The following is a 9546-nucleotide window of genomic DNA, read 5'->3' as shown; positions in this document are numbered from 1 at the left end:
TCTGAAGGAACTCAAACACCTGGAAGGTAGAGGCCACCTTGCTTAAGAATGCTTGGATCAACCAGATCAAAGAAGAACTGAAACAATTCATGGAAACCAATGAGAATGAAGACACTTTGGTCCAAAACCTATGGATACAGCAAAGGCAGTCCTAAGGGAGAAATACATAGCCATCCAAGCCTCCCTCAAAAAAAAAAAAAAAAAAAAAAAAAAGAAAAAGAAAAAGAAAAAAAGAAAAAAGAAAAATCCAGAACACAGCAGCTGTCTCTACACCTTAAAGAACTGGAGAATTAACAACAAATCAAACCAACTCCACACATAAGAAGGGAAATAATCAAGATTAGAACTGAGCTCAATGAGGTAGAAACCAGAGATACAGTAGAATGTATCAATGAAACTAGAAGCTGGTTTTTATTTTTTTTATTTTTTATTATTTTTTTTTAGAAGCTGGTTTTTTGAAAGAATCAATGAGATCGATAAACCATTGGCCACACTAATCCAAAAGAAAAGAGAGAAAGCCCAAATTTATAAAATTATGAATGAAAAGGGAGAGATCACAACTAACACTAAGGAAGTAGAAACAATCATCAGAAGTTATTATCAACAGTTATATGCCAAAAAGCTTAGCAATCTAGATGAAATGGATGCATTCCTGGAAAACTATAAACTCCCAAAATTGAACCAGGAAGAAATCGACAACCTGAATAGACTGATATCTAGTAAAGAGATTGAAGCAGTGATCAAAAACCTCCCAAAAAACAAGAGCCCAGGACCTGACAGATTCCCTGGGGAATTCTACCAAACTTTCAAAGAAGAAATAACACCTATTCTCCTGAAGCTGTTTCAAAAAATTGAAGTAGAAGGAAAACTTCCAGACTCTTTCTATGAAGCCAGCATTACCCTGATCCCCAAACCAGACAGACACCCTACCAAAAAGGAGAATTTCAGACCAATATCACTGATGAATATGGATGCTAAGATTCTCAACAAGATCCTAGCAAACAGGATCCAACAGCACATTAAAAAGATTATCCACCATGACCACGTGGGATTCATCCCTGGGCTACAAGGATGGTTTAACATTTGCAAATCAATCAATGTGATAGGACAAATTAATATGAGAAGAGAGAATAACCACATGGTCCTCTCAATCGATGCAGAAAAAGCATTTGACAAAATCCAGTATCCATTCCTGATTAAAACGATTCAAAGTATAGGGATAGAGGGAACATTCCTGAACTTCATAAAATCTATCTATGAAACACCCACAGCAAATATCATCCTCAGTGAGAAAAAGCTTGCAGCCTTCCCGTTGAGATCAGGAACACGACAAGGATGCCCACTCTCAACACTCTTGTTCAACATAGTATTAGAAGTCCTAGCAACAGCAATCAGAAAACAAAGAGAAATAAATGGTATCCAACTTGGCAATAAAGAAGTCAGACTCTCTCTCTTTGCAGATGACATGATTCTTTATATGGAAAACCCAAAAGACTCCACCCTCAAACTATTGGAACTCAGCAATTCAGCAACGTGGCAGGATACAAAGTCAATGTACAGAAATCAGTGGCTTTCTTATACACTAACAATGAAAACACAGAAAGGGAAATTAGAGAATCGATTCCATTTACTATAGCACCAAGAACCATAAGATACCTGGAAATAAACCTAACCAAGAGGTAAAGGATCTGTACTCGAGGAACTACAGAACACTCATGAACGAAATTGAAGAAGACACAAAAAGATGGAAGACCATTCCATGCTCTTGGATCAGAAGAATAAACATTGTTAAAATGTCTATACTGCCTAGAGCAGTCTATACTTTTAATGCCATTCCTATCAAAATTCCACCGGTATTCTTCAAAGAGCTGGAGCAAATAATCCAAAAATTTGTATGGAACCAGAAGAGACCCCGAATCGCTAAGGAAATGTTGAAAAACAAAAATAAAACTGGGGGCATCACGCCACGTGATTTCAAGCTTTACTACAAAGCTGTGATCACCAAGACAGCATGGTACTGGCATAAAAACAGACATATAGACCAGTGGAACAGAGTAGAGAGCCCAGATATGGACCCTCAACTCTATAGTCAAATAATCTTCAAACAGGAAAAAATATACAGTGGAAAAAAGACAGTCTCTTCAATAAATGGTGCTGGAAAAACTGGACAGCTATATGTAGAAGAATGAAACTCAACTATTTTCTTACACTTTATGCAAAGATAAACTCGAAATAGATAAAAGACTTCAACGTGAGACAGGAATCCATCAGAATCCTAAAGGAGAATATAGGCAGTAATCTCTTTGATATCAGCCACAACAACTTCTTTCAAGATATGTCTCCAAAGGCAAAGGAAACAAAAGCTAAAATGAACTTTTGGGACTTCATCAAAATCAAAAGCTTCTGCACAGCAAATGAAACAGTCAAGAAAACAAAGAGGCAACCCACGGAATGGGAGAAGATATTTGCAAATGACAGTACGGACCAAAGGTTGGTATCCAGGATCTATAATGAACTCCTCAAACTCAACACACACAAAATAGACAATCATATCAAAAAATGGGCAGAAGATATGGACAGACACTTCTTCAATCAAGACATACAAATGGCTATCAGACACATGAAAAAATGTTCATAATCACTAGCCATCAGGGATATTCAAATTAAAACCACATTGAGATATCACCTTACACCAGTTAGAATGGCCAAAATTAACAAGACAGGAAACAACATGTGTTGGAGGGGATGTGGAGAAAGGGGAACCCTCTTCCACTGTTGGTGGGAATGCAAGTTGGTGCAGCCTCTTTGGAGAACAGTGTGGAGATTCCTCAAGAAATTAAAAATAGAACTTCCCTATGACCCTGCAATTGCACTACTGGGTATTTACCCCAAAGATAGAGATGTTGTGAAAAGAAGGGCCATCTGTACCCCAAAGTTTATAGCAGCAATGGTCACAGTCGCCAAACTGTGGAAAGAACCAAGATGCCCTTCAATGGATGAATGGATAAGGAAGATGTGGTCCATATACACTATGGAGTATTATGCCTCCATCAGAAATGATGATACCCAACTTTTGTAGCAATATGGACGGTACTGGAAGAGATCATGCTGAGTGAAATAAGTCATGCAGAGAAAGTCAATTATCATATGGTTTCACTTATTTGTGGAGCATAACAAAAAGCATGGAGGACATGGAGAGTTAGAGAGGAGAAGGGAGTTGGGAAAAATTGGAAGGGGAGGTAAACCATGAGAGACTATGGACTCTGAAAAACAATCTGAGGGGTTTGAAGTGGCGGGTGGGGTGGGAGGTTAGGGTTCCAGGTGGTGGGTATTATAGAGGGCACAGATTGCATGGAGCACTGGGTGTGGTGAAAAAAATAATGAATACTGTTATGCAGAAAATAAATAAAAAAGAAAAAAAGAAAAAAAATCTGTGAATTAATGAATATTTTCTTAACAGTATTAGGATAATAATCCCAACCTAACATGGCTTAGAGTGCAGTGTACTTTTTTCTTAATCTCTGCATTCCAGGGAATAAAAACATAGTATTGTTGATGATTTAGTAATATTTTGTCTTTTCGATCACTTCAGTTTTGTAGGAGGTCATAGTTTGTTTTAGAAGTTTTGTCAAATAAGGATTCACTTTTGGAAATATTAATCCATAAAAGAAGAAAACATATTCCTATATGTTTGAGATATTTCTATATAAAACAGCCTACCTCAGATAAATTGAATCTTGCTATATAAAAAAATGTACACTTGTGTATATTTGATATATTTTACAAAGTCCTGATTATATATGCAATAGCAGTACAGCTAAACATTGCAATATATCCTACAATTATTAAACCATCAAAGTTTATTGTGGTGCAAATGTTAAAAATACTAGCTGCTGTTTGGAGTTAGATATTACATAGCGATGTTTAATGAGATGGAATGAATGAAAAATACACAATAAAATTCTCAAATAATTAAGGAAAATTAATGTCAATTTATTAGAAATCTTAATGTAACAAATATTTTTAAAAGCCCAGGTAAGGAAATTCTGGTGGGTGGGCAGTTGTACAAAATCAATAATTAGAAGCATTCAATTAAATTTTCTGTCACCACACTGGGGCATGAGAGGACATATGGACAAGATATCAAAGATTTAAGTAAATTTGCAGATGTCAACAGGTAATTTGCCTTTATATTGGACAATTTTTTTTTTAGTCCATAAACCATTGATACAGAAAAATGGCACAAAAATTTAATTTCCTTACAGAAATTAAACTGTATCTTTGTAAGAAATACTCAAACATAAAACATCATTTAGATTCAACTAAATATTATAAATATTATAATTTCTATATGTTAAAAACAGGCATTTTCACATGGATCATCTTTTTTTCAAGATTTCATTGGTTTATTTGAGAAGGAGAGAGAGGGAGAGAGTGTGGGCACACAAGCGGGGTGGGTAGGGACAGAAGGAAAATGACAAGCCAACTCCCCACTGAGCAGGGAGCCAAATGCAGGGCTTGGTCCCAGGACCCTGAGATCCCACCCATGCTGAAGCCAGCCACTTTAACAGACTGAGCCCCCGAGGCACCTCTTCATGTGGATTATCTTAGGTCATCTTCACAATGATCTTGTGGAGCAATTATTTCAATTTTAAAGATAAACAGATTAGACTTAGAGAGTCTAAGGAACTTGTTCAGAATCTCAGCTACTTGATGGTTGATGTGAACCTTAACTGAGCTCTTCTACCCAAAATATAGTGCTTTTTCCATTACCTACACAAATTCGAATAATTAATAGCTTCATTTGGACATCTCAATAAATCTCTTATTTTGGCCAGTAAATATTTGTATTTATACAAATTATACAAAATATATAAATATTTGGTCAGTAAATTATTTGTTCAGTAAATATCTACAAGATTTCTAGTGTTTCTGATATCTCTGTGTTACATAGTGGAGATTGAAGAGTTACCTTGACTGATCTCAAGTAAATTTTGTTCTTTTGTATGTTGTTTAATATGTTGTTTTTCTCTGGCTGCTTTCAAAACTTTCAAATTAAGCATACATTTGTATGTGCTAAGGTGCTATTTTCTTTGCATTTACTATGCTTGTGTTCTAATGAGCTTGAATTTGTACACTTATGTTTTTCACCAAATTAGAGAAATAAGCCACATTTTTTTCATCCATTTATTCTGTCCCTTTATTTATTTATTTATTTTCTCTCCTGGTACTATCACTGCATATATGTTAGACCATCTTCAATTTTTGCAGGTTTCCTGAGTCTGTTCATATTTTGTATTTAATTGTCTCTCTAACTTATTATTTATCTGTCTTAAAGTTCATTTACTTTATATGTTGCTAATCCCATTAGGTGAAATTTTAATTTCAAATTGTATTTTTCACTTTTTTAATTTCTTTTTTATTCTTCTTTTACAGCTTCTATTCCTTTGCTGAGATCTGTCTTTTTATTCATCATCAATGTATTTCCATATCCATGAAGATAATTACAGTAGCTTCTTTAAAATCTGTTCTGATTCCAACATCTTTATCTATCTCTAGTTTTGTCTTCATTTTTTTTTGAGTGTGGCATTTTTCTGTTTCATTGAAATTTGTGTAATTTGGATTTGTGTTCTGTGTATGAATTATACATTGTAGAGATTCTGGATTAGGTTATATACTTTCAAAGAATATTGACCTTTTTTTTTTTTTTTGGAGTGTTGAATTTGGCAGAACTCAAACTACGATTTTTTCCATGTGGTGCATGGCCAGTTCAGCCAAATTAGGTATAATGTGGTGTTTCTTATCTTATCTCTTTTTTTAGAGCTCCTCCCCCCACTCCACTCTGCCCCCTCTTAATTTTTTCAGCTGTGTAGTTGTCCCAGACTCTGCCCTTCGTGGTTCATCAGTCTAATAAAAAAAAAGTCTTATCACTTCCATATTGTAAATGCACAACATTGCATTAATGGTGTCTGCCCTTGGGCTCTGAGTGGTAAAACTAGGAAGCTTACCTGGGATTATTCTCTTCTAGCATGTGTTTACTTACCTGTAACACATGCCCGCTTTGCTCAGTCTTCAGTGTCCTTAGATAATTGTTTTTCTTTACATATTACACTGTAGTTTATGCAATCATATAACATGTGGTGTTTGTACCTGGCTTCTTTTACTTAGCATAATCCTTTAAAATTAATTTGCAATATTGCATATACAATAGATTATTCCCTTATGTTTATATTCTTTTACTATTGAGTAGTATTTTGTTGTGTGAATATGCCACAATGTGTTAATCCACTAAGTATTTAATGAATACTTGGGTTATTTTTAGTTTGGGCTATTATGAATAAAGTTCTTTAAAAAATCAGACAGAAGATGTTGTGTGGAAATATAGTTTTATATTTTTTGAAGTTACTTGGTCATGTGTAAGTGTTACATATAACTTAAACTATCAAAATTTTTTTTTTCAAAAGCAATGACATTATTTTATATTCCCATCAATAATGTTTGAGATTTCCTGTAGATCCACATTTTCACTTGGTATTATCAGTCTTTTAAACTTTAATTATTCTAGGGGAGCCCGGGTGGCTCTGTTGGTTAAGCAGCTGCCTTTGGCTCACGTCATGATCCCAGGGTTCTGGGATTGAGCCCCCTGGGAACCTGCTTCTCCCTCCACCCACTTCTGCTCTCTCTCTGTCAAATAAATAAATAAAATCATAAAAACCACTTTAATCATTCTAGCAACTATATAGTATTATCTCATGATTTAAATGTGCATTTCTCTAGTGACTAATGCTGTTGAACATATTTTTATATGTTTATTTATCATCTGTATATTTTTATGTCTTTCCAATCTCCTGCCTAATTTAAATTTGGTTATTTTAATATTGTGTTGAAATTATTCTTTACATAATCTAGATACAAATCATTTTTGTATCTATGGTTTGCAAATATTTCTCCCAAACTCTTTTTAGCTTTTTATTTTCTTACCAGTGTGTTTTTCAGTACAACAGTTTCTGATCTTGAAAGTGTTGAACTTGGCAGTTTTTGAAAATATTGTGATTTTTTAAATTAAACTTTTATAGAGCAGTTTTAGGTTCATAGCAAAATTGAGCAATGGTACAGAGATTTCCCACATTCCATCCCTCCCTCATTATAATCATTTTTCCACAAGAGTGGTGTATTTGTTACAATCTCTGAACCTACACAGACACATAATTATCACCCAAACTCACCATTTACATTATGGTTCTTTTTTGGGATTGCATATTCTATGATTTTGATAAAATGTATAGTATCCACCATTATACATATGTAGGTATATGCATATATCCACCATTATAGTATCATACAATATTGTTTCAGAGCCTAAAATCATCTGTGTTCTGCTTATTTATCTTTCCCTCTGCCCTCACTTATAGAAACCACTGATGTTTTTGCAGTAAACATTCTGGTGTCTGGATGGATCACAGTTTATTTGTCCATTCACCTTAAGAAGGGTATCTTGCTTGCTATCAGTTCCAGTAAGTTGTTCTGTAGGCATTGCTTTAAGCTTGTTTGAGGGAAATACCAATTTCTCAGGGTATTTATTTTAGAAATATTTAGAAATATTTTATTTAGAAATATTTTAATATTTCTTGCAAGGCAGGTCCACTGGCAATGAATTTCTGTAATGTTTGTTTGAGAAAGTATTTCATCTTCACTTTTAAAATGTAATTTTGTAGGGTTCAAAATTATAGATTGATGGGTATTTTTACCCCTCAACACTTTTTTTTTAAAAGATTTTATTTATTTATTTGACAGAGAGAGTTCACATCACAGTAGACAGATAGGCAGGCAGAGAGAGAGAGAGGGAAGCAGGCTCCCTGCTGAGCAGAGATCCCGATGCGGGACTCGATCCCAGGATCCTGAGATCATGACCTGAGCCAAAGGCAGCGGCTTAACCCACTGAGCCACCCAGGCGCCCACCCCTCAACACTTTAAATATTTTGCTCCACTCTCTTGTTTGCATGATGTTCTGAGAAGTTGGATGTAATTCTTATCTTTGTCCCTCTATAGATTAAGATTTTTTTTCCTTCTGGGTTTTTTCTGAATTTTTTTCTGTATCTTTGATTTTCTGTAGTTTGAATATGATATGCCTTGATATAGTCTTCGGCATTTATCCTGCTTTCTAGTTCCATGATTTGGTATCTGGTATTAATTTGGGAAAGTTTTCCATCATTGTTTCAGATAGTTCTTCTATTCCTCTCTTTCTTCTTCTGGTATTTCCATTATTTGGATATTCTACCTCTTGTAATTATTCCACAGTCTCTGAATAGTCTGGAGTTGTATTTTGTTTGTTGGTTTGTTGGTTGGTTGGTTGGTTGGTTGGTTTTTCAGTCTTTTTCCTTTTGCTTTTCATTTTGGAAGTTTTTATTGTGATATCCTCCAACTCAGAGATTCTTTAGTCAGGTGTATTAGTGTCCAGTTTCCTAATAAGCTGAAAGGCTTTCTTCATTTCTGTAGAGCAGTTTTGTTTTCTTGTTTGTTTTTGTTGTGGTTTTTATCTCTAGCGTTGCTTTTTGACTCTTTCTTAGAATTTACAAATCTCTGTTTACATTGCCCATCTGTTCTTACATACTGTTTATCCACAGAGCCCATAGCATATTAATCATAGTTGTTTTAAATTCCTGGTCTGATAATCCCAACATCTCTGCCATGTCTGGTTCTTATGCTTCCTCTGTCACTTCGAATGGTGTTTTTTGGCATTAGGTATACATTGTAATTTTTAAAAATAGCTCTCCATGATAAAACAGGTAAAAGAAACTGCTGTAAATAGGCCATTGGCAATGTGGTGGTGAGGTACAGGGAAGGGAAGTGTTCTGTAGTCCATGGTTAAGTCCCAGGATTTTAGTGAACTTCACAAATGTTTCTCAGGTTTTTCTCACCCCTAATGTGGGAGAGGCTAGCAGGGTGAGCTGGACTTTGGTATTTCCCATTCACAGGTCTCTTAGGCTGATAACACCCCAGCAGCTTAGGTTCCAGTTAATCAGCGTTACCTAAGGAAAGGCCTTATGAAGAGACTAGAATGTTCTGGAGTATTTCAAAATGTTCTGGAGTGTTCAGAGTCTTTCCTCTCTCCTTGCAAGAAGCAAAGGGGAAATATGCTCTGATATTGACTGTGGGATTCTGGTCAATCTCACAAAACTGTGGGAACCTATCTGCTTCCCTATCTTCCCAGAAAGATTTTAACGCTCAGACTTGTCTACACTGAGCCTCTAGCCATTCCTCAGTTACACTTCATGTTTTCCTATCTCAGCACAGGTATCCATAGCTATTCCTCTCTCAGTCTCTGCTCCAATAACCCCCAACTCCCTTTATTCACCTGTCTGCCTCTTCAGTCTTGAGCAGTGATTTGTATGGCCTTCCCTTTCTTATAAATTCAAGATTCATTAGAGTCTAAGTCCATAATGCTTTATAATTGTTAGAAAAGAGTAGCAAATTAGAAGCTCTTTATATGTACAACTAAAAAACAGAAGTCCACTTAATTTCTTGTATAGAATAATTCAAAAAATA

Source organism: Mustela erminea, chromosome 18, assembly GCF_009829155.1.
Source record: "Mustela erminea isolate mMusErm1 chromosome 18, mMusErm1.Pri, whole genome shotgun sequence".
NCBI classification, from domain to species: domain Eukaryota; kingdom Metazoa; phylum Chordata; class Mammalia; order Carnivora; family Mustelidae; genus Mustela; species Mustela erminea.
Note: the sequence above shows the minus strand (reverse complement) of the source record.